Source organism: Pan paniscus, chromosome 2 (assembly GCF_029289425.2).
Source record: "Pan paniscus chromosome 2, NHGRI_mPanPan1-v2.0_pri, whole genome shotgun sequence".
NCBI lineage: Eukaryota > Metazoa > Chordata > Mammalia > Primates > Hominidae > Pan > Pan paniscus.
In genome coordinates this window covers 105,965,519-105,984,771 of record NC_085926.1, presented here as the reverse complement: position 1 = coordinate 105,984,771, position 19,253 = coordinate 105,965,519, and the positions used below count along the sequence as shown (strand labels likewise).

The 19,253-nt window shown below is 43.9% G+C and overlaps 1 long non-coding RNA gene across 1 annotated transcript; it reads left to right on the top strand.

Moving 5' to 3' along the window:
• Window positions 1–4,290: 4,290 nt before the first annotated feature.
• Window positions 4,291–10,272, top strand: LOC129397539 (uncharacterized). Its single transcript, XR_008625023.2, has 3 exons — window positions 4,291–4,494; window positions 5,778–6,148; window positions 8,452–10,272. It is a non-coding gene; the product is annotated as an uncharacterized LOC129397539 (long non-coding RNA).
• Window positions 10,273–19,253: the final 8,981 nt, after the last annotated feature.

Here is a 19,253-nt window from a genome sequence, read left to right as displayed (position 1 = left end):
GGTCTCAAACTGCTGAGCTCAAGCGATCTGCTCCCCTCAGCCTCCCAAAGTGCTGAGATTAGAGACATGAGCCACTGCACCAGGCCTTCTGTATATAATCTTATTAAACCTCCACCACAACCCTATGAAGAAGCCAGCATTATTCCTGTTTTAAGATGAGGAGACTGAAGCTCAGTGAAGTTAAGAAATGTGCCCAAGATCCTGGGCACGGTGGCTCACGTCTGTAATCCCAGCACTTTGGGAGGCCGAGACGGGTGGATCATGAGGTCAGGAGATCGAGACCATCCTGTCTAACACGGTGAAACCCCGTCTCTACTAAAAATACAAAAAATTAGCCTGGCGCGGTAGTGGGCGCCTGCAGTCCCAGCTACTCGGGAGGCTGAGGCAGGAGAATGGCGTGAACCCGGGAGGCAGAGCTTGCAGTGAGCCGAGATCGTGCCACTGCACTCCAGCCTGGGCAATAGAGCGAGACTCCGTCACAAAAAAAAAAAAAAAAAAAGAAAGAAAGAAAGAAAAAAAGAAATGTGCCCAAGGTCACACAGTTAGTAAGTAATGAAGCCAGTATAGGATGATAGCAGAAAGAATTAGAATAGAGAGGAAGATTGCATGGTAGGAAACTGAGTCTGGGGGGCAAAGAGAAAATGAAAAGAGAAAGAAAAAAAGGGAACAAGAAGACAAGTCCAGGAGCAGAAAGCAAGCTGCCTGTGTAACCGGAAATCCTGCACTGGGGCCTCAGCTCTGCCACACACAGGCTGGTGACTTGTGATTTGTGGTACAAATCATATAACCACAGTTTCTTAATCTGTAAAATGAGGTTAGTAATGAAATGGGAAGAGTTCCCTTATCCCCCTCGCAGGGCATGTGATGGGGGTGTGGTTGCTTCTTTGGTGCCCCGCTGCTCAAAACCGCTAGGGGAAGAAGACAGTCGGGCAAGTTATGGGGCTCCGATCCCACGGCAGGGTCTGGGGCTCAATGCTCACAGCTCCTGAGGCCCCAGTGGGCATGTGTTACAGGGTGCTCTTTTAGCTTAGCCGTCCGTAGGCCGCTTATGTTTATCAACTCAATTAGACCCCCTGCCTTATCACAAGGACAGAAGGCTTTCTGTATCCCAGGCTTTCTTGCCCTGGTGTATGGGAAGAATCGGCTCACACGTGGGCTTGGAGAATGACTGCAAGGTTTTACTGAGTGGAAGTAGCTCTCAGCAGATGCGGGAGCCAGAAAGGAGATGGAGTAAAAAGGTGGTTTTCCCCTGGAGTCACGCTGCTCAGCGGCCTGGGGTCTTCTCTGACCGCACCGTCCAAATTCTGGCTCATTCTGCCGGTGGATGGCCTGCCGGCCTGCCTGCATCTGTGTGTGTCTGTCTGTGTGCTCTTACGCAGCCGCGTCCCTCTTGACGTCCAGCCACTTGTGCCTTCTTCTGCCGCTGCGTTTGTTTCTCTCCACATCCAGCTGCTTGTGTGTCTGCCCGCTGGGGTCTCAGGGTTTTTATAGGCACATGATGGGGGTGTAGCGGGCCAGGGTGGTCTTGGAAAATGCAACATTTGGGCACGAAAGCAGGAGTGCCTGTCTTCACCTAGGTCCAAGGGCACAGGCCCAAGGGTGGAGCCCTAGCCAGGGACCCGCCTTTCTCTTCCCTGACCGCCCCGCTCTTCTATCAGTGAGATCCAGCCAACTGCTTCACTGGTTTGTTTCCAGAATCAAATAAAAATATATGTGAAAATGCCTGCAAATGGAAGCTATTATTCAACGGTGTTTTAAAAAAATAATTTAATTAATTTATTTATTTATTTATTTTTGAGACAGGCTCTTGCTCTGTTACTTAGGCTGACGTGCAGTGGCATGATTACAGCTCTTTGGGCCTCAGCCTCTCTGGGCTCAAGTGAGTCTCTCACCTCAGCTTCCCAAGTAGCTGGGACTACAGGTGTGCACCAGCACGCCTGGCTAATTTTTGTATTTTCAGTAGGGATGAGGTTTCACCATGTTGCCCAGGCTGGTCTTGAACTCCTGAGCTCAAATGATCTGCCTGCCTCAGCCTCCCAGAGTGCTGGGATTACAGGTGTGAGCCACCACACTCAGCCTTCAGTGGTGTTTACAGGAGCTGTGTCTATATAAGTCATGTGGATAGATTGAGAATCAAAAGGCCTGGCCTCCAGGTCACAGCCAATGGGAACATCTACCAAGTGGTAAAGGGAGCCCAGAGGAACCCTGCCTCAGATTAGGAGCCACATTGTGTGAGGACCTGCAAATCTCATTTCTTATAGAATTGACCCCATGTAGGGAGAGGTGACCCTCGTGGTTCTGGCTACTTTTTCTGGGCAGAGACAGCAGAGAGATGAACCTGCCGGTCATTTTGCCACTGAGGTTTCAGAGTGGAAACCCTTTCTCTCAAATCCTGCATGAGAAACCAAAGTAATCACCCTGTTCTTCCTGGGCCAAGAAAATATCACTGAGTAGCCCAAAGCTTGTGTTTCACACTTTTATTAATGACAGCCTAGGAAAAGAACAAGAAGTGAAAATGTGGTGAATGCTTCCTGCTACTGGGAGCTGGGGATGGAGACGCAGGAGGGAGGAAACAGGAAGTTGGAATATGGGGGTCCATGCAGGATGACGGTCACACAGTTCAGAAACTGACGAGAAAACACTGAAACACTTTTTAGTGAAATAGAGTCTAGAATGAAGAAGCCAGAGGGAAATAAGTTAGTTGGAGATGCTTCTCTCGTATTTTTGTCCGGAGCAGAGTGCCAGAAAGAAGAAAGATTAATTTGGGTAGTTTCTCCGAGATGAGGACCATGTAGGGATTTCTGACACAAGATCAGGGAGCTTCTGGAAGTATTGTCTGGCCTGAATTGGAAACAATGCAGTACTGAGTTCATTAACTTCGCCCAACTAAAGAGGACAACACACCCGCGTTGGTAAATAACCACCTTTTTAGTGTGTGCCTCAGTTTCTAATTTTTGCAGGGGCACTGCCCGGAGGATACTGAAGGAAAGAAGCTACAGAATGAAGGGGAAAGACCCAGATCTAAAGAGGTGCTCCTGGAGGAGGAGAAAACACAAAACTTTTCTTTTCTTCCAGGTCCCAAGAAGGTGGCGTGGGCAGAATGGGATCCACACAGACACGACCACCTCTTAATCCCTGAAAGCTGTGAAGGGTATCTTATTTGGGGAAAGGGTCTAAAAACCATCACTGGTAGCCTTTGAAGAGTAAGGCGGGGGGAGATTAGACAGACACAAAGAAGGAGCCAGCGATGTGAAGATGGAGGCAAAACCTCCAAGGAATGCTGGAGTCACCAGAAGCTGGAAGAGACAAGGCAGGATTCTCCCCGAGAGCCTCTGGAGGGAATATGGCCATGTTCACACCTGGATTCTGGACTTCTGGCCTCCAGAACTGGGAGAAAATCACACTGATTTTGTGTAAAGCCACTAAGTTTATGGTAATTTATTACAGAAGCCACTGGAAACTAATACAGGTGGTCATGCGAAGAAGTTGCCCAGTGGCAGAAGCAACTCTGAATCTTACGACTTTTCTTAAGTCCAGGACTGGGTCCATTTATCAGACCAGGAAGGTGATGGTATTGTCTGGTGCTTGATCTGTGCAGAGGACAGTGCCGAGTCACAGAGGAGAAGGAGACCACACAGTGCATGCTCTGGATGGAGGTGCTTGCTGAAATCAGAAGCCAGTGGAAAGAGTTAAGTGCAACACTCCTAGGGATAAGGAAGCAGAAACGTAAAACTGTAGATGGATATCCAGGATCTCATCACACCCCTTGTGAGTTGGAAATTGAAGATCAGAGAGTTAAATGGCAGAGGAGTTGATGAGACCCTGGTTCAAACCCTAGTTCCACCACTTAGTTGCTATGTGACCTCTTCTCTCTGATTCCAGTTTCCTTGTCTGTAAAATGGAAATTGTAAAACCTATGTCACAAGCTTGTTGGTGTAAAGTTCACAGCACTTCACAGAGCACTTGGCTCCCTGGCAGGGCTTGAGAAGTGGCTATTGCTGTTATTGCCCAAGATTATAGGGCCGGTAAGACAAGCCTGTCTGCCTTGGGAACTGTGATCCTTCTAGAGCCTGAGGCTGACTCATCATGCAGGGCTCAGACTATCTCTGAGAAGGTGCTCATTTCCACTGCCACACAACACTGGTTTGTACAGGAAATTACCTGCCATGTATAAACCCCTATTTTTCTGCATTCTCCTCCAGTCACAAGGGCTAGAAACCTGCAAACTACATTTCTCAGACCTCTCTGCTAGAGGGTTTCAGTTTAGATTATGCCTACGGCATGAGAGCAGGAGGCAGATAGAGGGATTCTCATTCTGGCTGCAGCCTGGGCAGCGACAGTCTAATGCCAGCTCCTGCAGAGGGGGTGGTGGCAGCAGCGTGATTCTCCAGGCCGTGGCTGATGATGGCTGGCTTCTGAAGCAGCTAAGCAGGCAGCAGGAATGCAGAGTCCCATGAGCTCAGGGGCAAGTGACTTCACACAGGGATCAAACAGGTAAATTGCAGGCCTGATCTCCAGGCAGCAATACTACCCTCACTCCCATTTGTGTTCCTCCTTTCCTTATAACAACTTGGGAGCTTCACTCCTTATATTCAATCCCTCCTTGCTTGAAATATACCTAGAGAGACTTTTATTTTCTTGAATGAATCTATAACCAATCCATCAGTCCTCTGCAAAGCACAGAGGCCATGGCATAGAGATTTTAGGGGCTCTAGAAGGTCATCTTCACCAGAAAATACAATCTTACATTCTCAATTAGAGATAAGCCTTAACATGAAAATGTGCCGGGGATAGCTATCATATTTGCTCAGATACTTACAGGGGATCATTTGATTGTATCAGAGTCTGTCCTTAGAGAAGGTTTTCTGTGTCAAGGGGGAAGAAGGTACAGGGTGCTAAAAGCAACAGGGTAGGAGGAGGAAGCTGTAATGCGAAACAGTAAAGAGAGAAAAGCCCTCAGCTTGAGGAAAAAGTATCAGTAGAGAAAAGTGCAGGCCTGCCCAGGCAGCTCTAACTATAATTTAACTTTTCTTTATGTTTTAAATTTTTGTAAAATATACGTAACATAGAATTTGTTATTTTCACCATTTTAAGTATATAGTTCAATAGCGTTATGCACATTCATATTGTACAACCATCACCACCATCCATCCCCAAAACTTTAACGTATTTCCAAACTGAAATTCTTCATCATTTATACAGTAACTCCTCATTTTCCCCTCCCCCTAGCCCCTGACAACCACCATTCCACTGTCTGTCTCTATGAATTTAATTAGTCTAGGAACATGATATTAGTGGAATCATACAATATTTGTCCTTTTGCGTCTGGCTTATTTCACTTAGCATAATGTCCTCCAGATTCATCCATATTGTAGTGTGTGTCAGAATTTCATTCCTTTTTAAGGCTGCATAATAATCCATTGTATATTTATACCATATTTTGTCTCTCTATTCTTTCGTCGATGGACAGTTGAATTGCTTCCATCTTTTGGGTTATTGTGAATAATGCCACTATTGAGACGGAGCAGGGACCTCTCTTTGGGCCCTGCCAGCCACCGCCTCCTCAACCCCAAGGATGGAAATAAAGGAAAATCTTGAGTTTCTTCAAGAGAAATTCCAGGGACCTAGCTAGCCTTGTGAAGGGAATGAGCAACTTGATGTGCATGAAGGTTAATAATAAAACAGTAGCCACCCAAAAAGGTTAGAGCCACAAGCTGTTTGGTTCCTTATAGAAACTAACTATAATATCTTTTATTTTTATTATTTTTTTTTTTTAGGCGGAGTCTCCCTCTGTCGACCAGGCTGGAGTGCAGTGGCGCCATCTCGGCTCACTGCAAGCTCCGCCTCCCGGGTTCACGCCATTCTCCTGCCTCAGCCTCCCGAGTAGCTGGGACTACAGGCGCCCGCCACCACGCCCGGCTAATTTTTTGTATTTTTTAGTAGAGGCGGGGTTTCACCATGTTAGCCAGGATGGTCTCGATCTCCTGACCTTGTGATCTGCCCGGCTCAGCCTCCCAAAGTGCTGGGATTACAGGCGTGAGCCACCGTGCCCAGCCAACTATAGTATCTTGACATGTGTCCCCGAGTTGTTTTTCAGAAAGCCGGACCGCCAGATGGAAAATGCTGAGCACGGTCACATAAACCTCAGGTAAGAGGGCACTGAGGACTGAACTCTGAGTGCCACTTTTTTGTTCTAAATTTCTCCTTGGAGAGAACAGGCCTGGAGAGTCATGCCCACAGGCCAAACCTCAACATTCCTTTCTGCTGACCCAAAGTTTTAGACAAGGCTTTATTTGCTTAACCAATTGAAAATCAAATAATCTCTGAATCTACCTATGACCTGTAAGCCCTCACATCAAGACAGCCTGCTTTCCTGGGCCAAACCAACACAGAACCATCGTGTATTGATTTACAATTCTGCCTGTGACTTTTGCTTTTCTGAAATGTAGCCCTGTCTTTAAAAACCCTTGCTTGTAAGCTATGAGGGAGGTCAGGTCTTAAACATTCCCAATTCTCTCGGCATGGTGCCCTGCAAATGAATGCCCTCCTTCCTCTCGCTGCAAACCTCCATGTGGATGTTTGGCTCTACTGCACCAGGCAGGCAGATCCAGGTTCTGTTTGGTAACACTATGATCATTAATGTACAATTATATTTTCAAGTCTCTGATTTCAATTCTTTTGGGTAGAAAAATTCTACATGAAAGTGGAATTGCTGAATCACATGGTAATTCTAGGTTTAATTGTTGAGGAACTATCATACTGCTTTCCATAGCACCTGTGCTATTTTACATTCCCGCCAGCAATGCACAAGGATTCCAATTTCTCCACATCCTCGCCAACACGTGTTGTTTTCTGCTTTTTAAATAATAGCCATTCTAATGGGTATGAAGTTGTGTCTCATTGTAGTTTTGATTTGCATTTCCCTAATGATTAGTGACATTGAACATCTTTTTATGTGCTTATTGGCCATTTATATATCTTCTTGGGAGAATGTAACTTGACTTTTTACATGAATTAAAAAAAGAATAAAGAAATTTAAGTCTGTAAGAAGGGGAAAAAAGTGATTCCATTGGGGCCTCAGAAATTATGAAAAAAAGATTTGTAAAGAATGTGTGAGATCACATTCCTTACATAAATTGGGTAGGAACGAATGCAGATTGGGACTTCTCTGCCTAGTCAAATAAACTTATCAGAAGGCAGATTCCAATGTAAACTCAAACAAGCAGTGAAATAAAATGCATTAAAGCACATGAATTTCTATTAAACATGACATAAAACCCTATAAAAATAAAACTCTCCTTATCATTCAAATTGCAATTTTATGCCTCTGGGCTTCAAATGATGGGAAGTTGCAGTTCAGGCTCACGGGATAAAAAGGAGGGCAAATGTGATGGGCACAGCAAGTCAGTTAAAAAAAATAAAAATAAAGAGAACTGCTTTGTGGCTTCTCTCTTTCACATCACACTGAAGGCCCACACAAGTGGTACTTGGAACTGTGCAGGAGAGAAGACTCTTTGGTGGAAGTAAGGAGGAGGATCACCTACTCACGTTTGCTAAGGGCATTTGCTTGAAATGCGTGTGTGGGAGGGAGTCTGTCTTCAAACCTAGACACAAAAGAGATTTTATTTGCTTTCATGATTTCTTTTCTCTCCCTTCTCATATTTTTACTCCAAAGTGTGTGCAAATTATTCAAGCATCTGGGACCTAATGCACCATCACTCACTGCAGCTTTTATTAAACTTTGTGCCATTCACAACAGAATAGCAGTGAAGTTAATTAATGGCCAAATTAGTTGGAAGTTATTTGGAATCTATATTGCATCAATTTCTATGTTTTTGGCAAGAAGAATAGAAAAAAGAAAAAAAATTGCACCAATGATAAGCAACTGAGTGGCTGACACATAACAGATGTTCCATATTATGAATGGATGGGTGAATGAATGAACAATTGAAATAATCTGGGTGACAGTTGATCAGAGCCTGAACTAAGCTGTGGCAAGGACCATGGGGAGAAGCAGAAATGCTGTAGACTTAGTTAGAAGGCAATACAACAGCCCCTGATGATGGACAGGAAGAGGAGAGTGAGCAAAGAGGAATTAATCTTAGCCCCTGCCATTTCTTCTCTAAATTATTACAATTGCTTCATAATTGCTCTCCTTGCATTCCACCTAGCTGCTGTCCACCAGACGATATAACTAGGAGTCACCCTTAATTCATCCTTGTTCACTCTCCTCTTCCCATCCATTAGCAGGGGCTGTTATATTGCCTTATAAGTCTACACTGTTTCTGCTCCTCACCATGCTCCTCGCCACAGCTTTCTGTTGGCCCTGATCAACTGTCACCGAATTATTTCAATGGCCTCCTCACTGTCTTCTTTTCTGACATTCTCTCTACATCTAATACATATGCTAAAATTTCTATTTTTGTTTTTTTATTTTTATTTTATTTTAAGACAGGATCTCACTCTATCGCCCAGACTGGAGTGCAGTGGCACAATCTCGGCTCATGGCAACCTCCACCTCCTCAGCTCAAGTGATTCTCCTGCCTCAGCTTCCCGAGTAGCTGGGATTGCAGGTGCACACCACCATGCCCATCTGATTTTTGTATTTTTAGTAAAGACAGGGTTTCACCATGTTGGCCAGGCTGGTCTCAAACTCCTGACTTCAAATAATCCACCCACCTTGGCCTCCCAAAGTTCTGGAATTACAGGCATGAGCCACTGTGCCTGGCCTAAAATTTCAATGCTAAAATTTCAATATGGTGGCCTTCCTTTACAAATTGAATGACATCAGGAATATCACTTCTGGAAGCCTATGTAACAGAAACAATAAGCATGACTACATGAAGAATATATGTCTAATGATGCTCATTGCATCATAATTTGTAGCTTAAGAATTGGAAACAAACCAAATATCTACCTATGAAAGAATGGTTAAATTGCCTATGAATGGAATATTATGTAACTATGACAAAGAATTAGGTAGGTCTATATGAACTAACATGGAAAAATATCTGTGTCATCTTTAAAAGAAAATTTGCAGACAGAGCAAAATGGCATTTCGTATAAAATGTACAGATAAATTGTGCAAGAAAGATTTAACACAAGAGGCCTGACTGCTATCCTTTGAAAGGTTCTTGGCTGGCATCTGGGGATGGCATCTGAAAGGTTCTTGGCTGGCATCTGGCATCCAAGAACTTAGGAGAGTTCTTGCCATTACCAACTGGTAAGAGTGGCTCACTGCACCGAAACTGTTTATAGGAACCATGTGGTTTGTGCTGAACATCTGCTTTCCTGTGGCACAGTGTGAAATTTTGATATATACCTGTTAGAGGTGGCCTGTGTGACCAGCCCCCAGTAAAATGCTGAACATTGAGTTTCTAAGGAGCTTCCCTAGTAGACATTTCACACATGTCACAACTCCTTGCCTGGGGAATTAAACATGTTCCATGCGAATCCACTGGGCAAGGACCCTTGGAAGCTTGTGCCTGGTTTCTCCCAGCCTTTGCCCCACGCACTTTTTCCCTTTGTTGATCTCACTCTATATCCTTTCACTGTAATAAATCTTACCAGGAGTGAAACTATATGCTGAGTCTTTGAGTCCTTCCAGCAAATCAAGAGAACCTGGCAGTGATCTTGGGGACCCCCAACACATGAACACATGGCTTTATTTATACATATGCACAGGAAATCTTCTGGAACTGTTGAGGATGTTTAATTCTCAGTAGTGGGTTGAAATGCCCACTTTACCTCTTCCTATATAATGTTTTTAAAACTATGGGAATTTGACTGATTTTGAGTTTTGCGTGTCTTCGGTGATTTACCATGATGTCATGATTGCTCACATGTGTGTCCCTGTATCATGATGCGTCTCTTGGTCCTGTCTCAGTTTTTGGAACATCTCCAGTGACTGGCATTAGGCCTAGCACATGGTAGGTGAAAGAAATGATGGTACTAATTGAATTTGAAGGAAAAGCAATAGATGGACATAGAGATAACTTAGAAATAACCTCAAAGGCAGTACTGACATGTAGAATCTCCTTTCTTTTGATGTTTCAGCTTTTCAAGACTTTTGATTTTCCAGCTAATTTCAAGCCTTTCCAGTTTTTATGCCCATTTGGAAGAGGGGAAAGGTAAAAATAAAGAACAAAAAGAAGAGGTGAGAGATAGATGAAGCTAGAAAAATAACTACAATTTAAACTTCGCCTCTCTTCAACCCAGCCAGAGGCAAGCAGCTGGTCGTTTCATTCGACGTAGTTTATCCTAAAGAGGACGGCATGCCTTCCTCCTCAAACTACTCTCTGTTGGCAGCATGACTGCTGTATCAAAGGAGGACATTGTCTGTGTGGTAGGTAGGGTATGAAACAAATGTGGAAAACTGTTCCATTTTCTTCCTTTTGAATGTACTGTTCTGTAAGACTGATTAATTACATGGTTAACTATAGGGTACCATTATGTAAATATAAATGAAGTCAAGTGTTTATTCATTGCCTCAGGTTATAATTGAGACTGTTAGTTTTAAGAATTTCAGCTGGTACATAAAAGGAAACCATCATAGATTCAAATTCTGGTGCCAGATTCTGAAGACTTAGAGTATAGATTTTGAGGAAATATGCAGAAATACTCAACTAATGAGTGGAACGATGGGTCCAAGACACTTTGAGTTTTAAACTCTGTCTTAACTTGGAGTCTATAATTCAAGCTGGCATTGAGCCAGCATTTTCTAAATTTCTTCTTGCTTAATCATAGATTAACCATATATAATATAGACAGTTACAAATTGAGATGGCACAGAATTCTTTACTTCGCATATGTGTATGAATTTTGTATCTCCATGTTGCAGCCAATCTGTGAAATATTCTAACTTGAAAATGAATACATTCAAGTGGTCAGGCTGGCCTTACCCAGGTTCTAAGAATAATTTAGAGGCATCCAAAACCATAATTTAAAAACCATTAAATTCCTACTGCTGCCATGGGCTTCCAGCCATAGCCTTGAATAGGTTTTTAATCCTTGTGAAAGATCAGAACCTGTTTTGCATGCTGAAGCTTTGTAAAAAGGTGAATCCATCTAGTCCAGTTATAGAAAGTCAGAATTTCCTTGACATTTTCATTGCTAATAGCCATTTTTCAAAATAAATTCACACTTCAGTTAGTTCTTGTTGGTCATAAATGGTTGTCAGAACTTGCCCAGGGTTCATCTAGATATTCCCTTGAGATATTCTTCTTATCAAGTGGACCTATTTCTTCTATGTGCCATAATATATAAACCACATGTGGGCAAATACAACATCTTTAAAAAGGAGTGTGGGGGAGGAGAGGAGTTACCTGTGCAGATTTATGGGCAGTTTTCCTCTGTCTTTTACGCAGGTTTAATTGATTAATGAGAAACAAAAGCTTAAAGTCAAATACCTGGATTTAGAATTCAATGCAATGCAATGGAGCAATTATTTGAATAAAGCCCAGTAGGCAGTGAGTCATATCTGTACTTTGGGGAGGATCATTGCAGGCAGAGCAAACAGTGCAGAGGCCCTGTGGTTGAAATGTAATGAGCTAGAGAAGAGTAGCAGAAGAGGAGTTCAGAGAGGTTCCAGAGGGCCAGATCTTACAGGGCCTTGTAGCCAGTTGTTCATTGTAAAGACTTGACTTTACTCCACCAAGTTGCAAAGCCATTGATGGGAGGGTTTTAAACAGAGGAGTGGCATGATCTGATTTAATTTTGGCAGCATCAATTTACTGCATTGATTAGACCACAGAGCAGCAAATGTGGAGCAAGAAGGGAGATGTTGGAAGCTGTTGAAAGAGAAGATAGTGTTTTGGACCAAGTTGGAAGCAGTGGAGGTGGTGAGAAATGGTCAGACTCTGGATGTGATTTGAAGGACCAACTCTGAGGTTTTGCTGGCCCGTGGAATGTGGGGTGGGAGAGGAGTGAAGGGTAATGCCAAGGTTTTTCATCATGAGCAACTGGAAGAATGCAGCTGATGTGCTGAGTTTTATCTAATTTCTTCTTTCAGTAAACTTCTCAGCTATTAGTTTTCTGGGAGTCATGAAGATACAGCTTCGGTGAACCAATATGCAGGCAGGGTCTTTCTCAGTCACAGGGCAATTTCAAAAGTGTGCCATGGCATGTGTATACCTACGTAACAAACCTGCGCATTCTGCACATGTACCCCAGAACTTAAAGTATTAAAAAAAAAAAGTGTCTCTGGGGTCTGGCCCTGGGCACGTCTAAGCTGAAATCAGTATGAGCCTGGGCAAATTGGTGCACCCAAGGCACAGGGTGAGGGGGGCAAAGGCTGGGGCGTGGGGCCCTAGGAGTCTGTCTGAGGAACTGAAGCGTTTCCCAGAAGAGAACTTTCCCCAAGGGAAAAGAGAGTAAGAGTCACCAGACTGATGACTACTTAGTCATTAGTAACAGAAGGGGTGGGGAACTTGCTGAGTTGGCACAGGCAGCTCCTGGCCCCTGGGTTTGTCCCCAGCCCAGAGCTCCACTGACTTTTGTCTGGGTCCCAGGGAGAAAGAATGATGTGAATAACACCTGAAAGAGAGCAGTGTTCTTTAAAATCTCTATAGGGCCCCCGCCCTGAGCAGAACCTAGCCATGGCACTGCCTGGGAGTCCCAGTGCCTGTACCTCATCCTCTCCCGCCACCCTATTGGGGGCTTCCGGGTGTGCACAGAGAAGGACAGGGCTGGGGAGAAGAAAAACAGGTTGGACAGAGTTCCTTTGTGAGGAAATGCAGGACAGTTGCTGGAAACTCCCAGAAATGCCTGGTGGGAACCACGCCTGCAGCAGGGGCTGTGTAGGTCTCCCATTAAACAGTGGCTTCCAGAGAACCTGTCATCCCATCAGACCTTGGAATAGGATTGGCAGCCCATGCCCAGCTGGGACAGCCCCAAGTATGGCCAGAGTGACAAGTGCTATATGCTAAATTTGGTACAAAAACAACAGTGGAGATCCACATCAAAGGTGGGAGACTTCAAAGGGTTAAAACATTGAGATGAGAGTTTTTCAACTTTTTTTTAAGTTTAACTCTATTCAATTTATTTTTATTTTTATTTTTTATGGAGTCTTGCTCTGTCACCAGGCTGCAGTGCAGTGGCACGATCTCGGCTCACTGCAACGTTTACCTCCCAGGTTCAAGCAATTCTTCTGCCTCAGCCTCCCAAGTAGCTGGGACTACAGGTGCGTGCCACCACGCCCGGCTAATTTTTTGTATTTTTAGTGGAGACGGGATTCACCATGTTGGCCAGGATGGTCTTGATCACTTGACCTTGTGATCCGCCTGCCTCAGCCTCCGAAAGTGCTGGAATTATAGGCGTGAGCCACTGTGCCTGGCCCACTCTATTAGAATTTTTAAAAAATTGTTTACCCCTTGAGTGAGAATTAAGTTGCAAAGTGAGAGCAACTATCATGTCAGGAGGAGAGGAGTAGGAGGGTGGTCTCAGAGGACGTTTTTGCCTGGACTTGAAGCACACATAGTCTCTGCTCTGGTCCTAGCAGCCACTGAGCACAGTGACCCTTAGGATGCATGGCGTTGATGTTACGCATAAAGGCAGGTGTGGAAACTTAGTGGGCAGGGCTCCTGCTCCCTCTAACCTCCAAAATGCTTCTGCCAGCTTCCAGGATCCTTAAATAATTTCCATGGAGTATAGTGGTTTCCTTCTACAAATAGGAAAGGGGTGTAGGGGTTTAAGATGGTACCAGAACTCATCGGTGTAGAGGTGTAATAATAGGTATTGGAATGATGAGTGAAAGGGACAGGTATCACACACAAATTGGGGCTGGCCAGTCTTAATCCCAGCTTCACTCCCCAAAGTCTGTAGATCTTAGGCCAATTATTCAACCCAGTACAGTGGAGCTCCACCTTGACCATACATGAAACACACCTGGGGAAACGTTAAAAATCCCAGTGCCTGAACCTCATCTCAGCTCAACCAAATCAGAATATGTGGGAGTGGGATCAGGGATCAGTATGTTTCTAAAGCTCTCCAGTTGTTTCCAATATTCAGCCCCTGTTAGGAGCTGCATTTATTCTTAGGCTCTACCCCCATGCAACTAAAACAGCCTCTATGGGGCAGGCCTGGGAGTCCACATTTTAAAAAACTCCTTGGGTGATTATAAAGTACAGCGAGGGCTGACAGTCATAGACTCTCATTAGTAATGAGACAACCATGTCTAACTCATTAGGTTGTTGTCAGAATTAAATGAAGTCGTACATGTAATGCATTAAGCGTAGTGCTTGGTTCTCAATAAGCATTTAATAATGGTATTTTGAAAAATTATCATTATTGTTGCTATTGTAAGATATCACAAGGAAAGTAAAGGATGCATGGAAGTAGATTGGAGGTCATGAACACAAACTTAGAGTCATTCTAGGTTGCCCAAATCTAGCTCCACCAACTTCTGTGTTAGGCTGAGTGTGGCGCCTGTGGGAGCCCAGAGTCCCTGACTTGGTGGTTTGCCTAAAATCATCTCAGTCCCTATTCTGCCACCCTCTGTGGCCTGGCTCAGGAAGAGGAGGTCAGGGAGGGGAGCAGGTGGCCTAGGGTCCAGTACAGGGATGGGAAGTCTGAAAAGAGAAAGGCAACCAGACTATTCATTATTTGGCTTTGCAAATCTACCTCTACACTGGCCGCTGGGCACTGCAGTGGAATTAAATTAGAGAAGACAGTTCATTTGTAAAAGGCTGAAGTGCCTGTGACAAGCAGGCTCTGCTGAGTGCTATAAAGTGACTCTTGAATGGGATTTATAAAAGGACAAGAGAACCGAGGTCACCTGGGAGATAATGGGTCTGCGGGGACCTCTTTCCTCCCCAAGGGAAAGGCAAAATCACAGCTCTGGATTTCGTTTCCTTGTCCCTCTTGAAACTCGGCATGCTGCTTTTCTAAATCTGTTTCCTCCTTGAAATTGGACAGGGCTGCCACCTACCACCTATTTTGTTTGGACAACATATATAACCTCTCTGGACCTCAGGTAGCTCAACTAAAAACTGGACTCATCATACATACTTGGAAGTTTACATTCTGAACAAGAAATTCATTCAATGATTGAATTAAATTCAGTGAAATGAGAGCGTGTATGTCATGTAACACCCATCTCATGATGAAAACTCCTGAAGCGCTATCCTTCTGCTGGATCTGGACTTTCTTCAACAGAATAGTCTCTTGCTTTGACATCAGAAGGGATCTTCAGTGGGGAGCAAGGGAAGTGCAGTTCGCTTGATTAAAAGCCGCTCATAGGGAAGGAACTGGTTTGTCCTGCTCTGTCTGGTGGCTCCCTATAAACAAAGCCTTTCTACAGTGAAGACACCATGTTGGTCTCAAGAACTGAGTTCAATAAGGACATGGCTGAAATTGCAGTAAGGGGGGACAAAAGCTGCTGCCGTCTGAAAGGCCCATCAGACCGCATCCACCCCAACCCTGTATGCCCACGAAGACGTTCCTTTAATGACTGCTCACTAGGCAATTACTAGGAATTAATTCAGTAGAGAAGATAATCAATAGATGGCCCACTGAGTGTGGTCCATTAAAGCAGAACTGCTCTTCTCTTCAGGTGTGATAAATAGTGCATTTAAAGTATTCGATACTATAATAAAGGTTGTAATTAAGTGAGGCAACTTGGCATCTTAATAACTGCATGCTTGAAAAGATTTAAACTTCAGACCCAGACACAGAGTAACATTCATAATCCCTCGAATGGGTTTCCTTTCTAGAAGAGAGAAGTTAATGTCTGACTCTTCTCCTGAGAAGCTGACAGGGCAGATCTGTCCCCAGATCTTTATGGAGTTAAAAGTAAGAGGTGACTTTGAGCACCTGCCACTGAGTCTTTTGTTCTCGTGTTTCCTTGCTAGCTTAATTATTACCGTATTCCTAGTGGAAAGAAGAAGGCAGGAGCAGGAGCAAAAAGAGAGGCCTGGGGGAATGCAGTTCAGGGAGCCGGTAGCCCCAGCAGTGTGCAAATCACTTAGCCAATATACAAATGACTTTGCAGAAGTACAGTGAGGCTTCCCAGACCAAATCATCTCCATTTGTTTCTTATTATTAAAAGGGAAGCACTTTCTGCCATCACTGGTTCTTTCGCCCTCCCCTATCCTTTGCACAATTTACATACACATACACAGACAACATGCACACACACTTAAAATTCAATGTTTTCCTTTCCCTGTAGACTTTTAGTAAATTAAAAAAAAAAAACAAAACCGTAAACTTCAGATATCCTATAATTACAAATCTTCCATTCAGCAGTTTGCAAAACAGATGCATTTTGTTAATTTTCATCCCATCTGGATGACATGTAGAAGTTGCTGGACATTTGACAATGGATGTTGACATCGTCAAACATCCCCCAAGACTTAGGATTGTGAGCCTAAGGAAAGACTCAGCAAAGGAAAGAAAGAAAATGTGTTCATTCTAACACGTCTTTGTTTAAGTGCACACTACTTTTGATCATAATCTGTGGACAATGTTTACGGAAAAATCATATGCTAATCAAATGGTTTAGTCCTGGGAAACTTTAAAGCCCTATAGACAAGCAGAGAGCCTGCCAAAGTACAACTGAACTCTCTGTCTGCCACCCAGCCCCAATTCAATCACAATGCTAGTGTGACCTCCAATTGCTGATATTCCAAATTCTGAATATTATATTTAGAGGTCTCTAGTGGAGATCACAGATTTCAAAAGAGTGAAACAAAATGTGGAGACCATAAGGAACATTGTAAAGCTTAATACTGTTACCAAAGTTCAGCTTCGTATTAGGTGAAAATATCATATAGGGCTCGGTTCTTCTCTGTCTGTGAGGCAAAAAGGGCTGCCCCAAGATACAGGGGAAAGCAGAGCTTTCTTGCAGCTTCTCCTTCTCTGAGTTGAGTCTGGAAGAGGAAATTTTAAGCGTAACTAACTAAGGGGGAATGGGCCAGCCCTGCTTACACATGGCAGTGGTAAACAGAGTAAGCTCTGCACTTTACATAAATGCTCAAATCCTGCACTTTTATATAAAATGTATTGACTGACCAGCATATATTGGACACTTAACTATTTAGAATTTTTTTAAAAAGAAAAACCAAAAAAAGATGCTTCTGGCAGGGCTGCCTTTATGCAAAGTATTAAAAGTGACTCATCTGGATTATGGCTTTTTCTAACCCCACCCTTCCGTGTTTGCCTTTCCTTTTGCTGAGCAAAACTTTATGCCAGGCAGGGCTCACTGCTAGTGAGGGGAATTTGGGCACCGTTCCAGGCCCCACTTGTTCCCTTGTCTTGAGCGTCCTTGCAGTGATCCTTACAGTGATTTGGACTTGCCAGAGTTGCATTGGGATTGGCAGGAGAGTGCCCCGGGCTGCAGCGATGCATGTGGAGCACTGTGAGTGGAACTGGAGTTGGTCTGGCAGGCCTGGTTCAAAGTGCAGAGGTGAGAGGTAGCATCAAAATCATGTAGGAATCCCCTAAGCATTGACATACGTTGTCCCACCCAGCATCTCTGCAGGTAGAGCCCAGGCAAGCATAGAGCTGCAGGGGATGTGTTAATATTGTCAGTCCTGGAGTGTGAGGACATGGCTAGGAAGGTTTAGGGATTGGGCATTGCAGATTCTGCAGCCTCAGCTGCTAGAAGAGGCCCCAGAAGGTGGTCACCATTGTCTGGAGTCTTCTGCTGCCTTTAAGGTCAGAGCAGCTGGGGGAACTTTCCCAATCCTAGTCTCACCAGGCTTCTTCACCACCTAGGTTGAGCAGATAAGAATCCAGGCTCCTGGTGACCTTCATTCATTCAACATATAATTACCAAGGGCTTTGTATGTGCCAGGCACTGTGTTAGGCACTGGGGAGACAGTGCTGAGCAAGAAAGATGTCATGTCTGCTTCATGAAGCTTAACCCTAGCAGAGGGACCCTAAAAAGATATATAAGTAGTCGTTACTTTTACCTGAATAACTAGACGAAGTGCAACACCATCATCCTTCAAGGTCTTGGCCAGGCACAAATCTCTTGACACCTTTTCTAAAGGAATTCAGACTTAGTTTCTAGATGGAAATGTATGTGTAGAGTCAAAGGGAGTTGAAAGACCATCTGGTACCCCTGCCTCTAGCTCACAGATGAGTACATTGACATACAGAGCCATGAGGAAACTTGCCATGGTCACATGGCTTATTGGGCCCACAAATAGATTTGAGAATGTATTCCCAACCACATACAAGATGCAAATGTGTATCCTAACATACTCTAATTATAAAACATGCATAATTATATTAGTGAATAGCAGGAAGTAGAGGGGTAGAAAGTCCCAAATCACAGTAACCGTATTTTTGATTTTGGAATGCATTTCTGCATAACATATGAACCTGAATATGCCTGAAGTCCTGGGAATTCCCTTCAAACAAAGTGATGAAACTGCACAATAATGACCTGACTCAAGAGTTGCCGGGAAGCTGTCCAATATTTCCACGCTGGCTCTTGCTCAATTCTTCTGTGAAGTCTGTGCCTTCCGGTGAAAGTAGATTTCTAGGTCTTAGAGAATGATAGAAGGCCTCTCCTCTGCCCCACCTCTTTCATGCCTTTCATGTAGGCAAAGTAGACAGGGAGGGTGTTTTCTCCCAATCAAGCTATAATCAAACTTAGAAGAAGCTATTAATGGTGAGTATCTGGATTGTCGCCAAAACAAGTATCTACTGTACTTTGTGAGGACTTCACCTCCTGTCCAGGAGGCCTGATTTTATCGGGCAGTCTGGGAAATCCCTTGGAGAGCTGGTCTGCTGCTTACAATAGAAAATTTCATAATGCTTCCCCTTGATGGTTTCCAGAGGCCACACATTACTCTGGGTAGTTCTATAAACACACATTTTTAAAGAGATGATTTAAGTTGAGCATTGGCAGTCCTGTTTGAAGGTTATTTTAATGGCAGTAGTAGAATTGGAAGATGTATTAATAACAATCCCAGTGAAGCTGATGCTGATGGGAATGATTTAAACATTTAAATTGTTTAGGTTGTAAGAAAATGTGTATTTTAAAAATTGTGTGAATTTGGTTGATTTCACTCTGTAGTCACCCTCTGGCTCAGTCTAATAGGGCAACCTGACCTCACAGCTTCACTCCATCGAAAGTGATTCTGACCCTGATGAAAATGAGGTTCTTGGAACAGGATGATCTGATGGGACAAGTTAGGCTTCTATTCCCTGTGTTATCTGGAATCCCATTGGTTGCTCAGATACTTCACTGGCATTAAGGGAATTCACTTAAGCAAGCCAGCCTCTTACTGTTTTTTCTTCCCAAT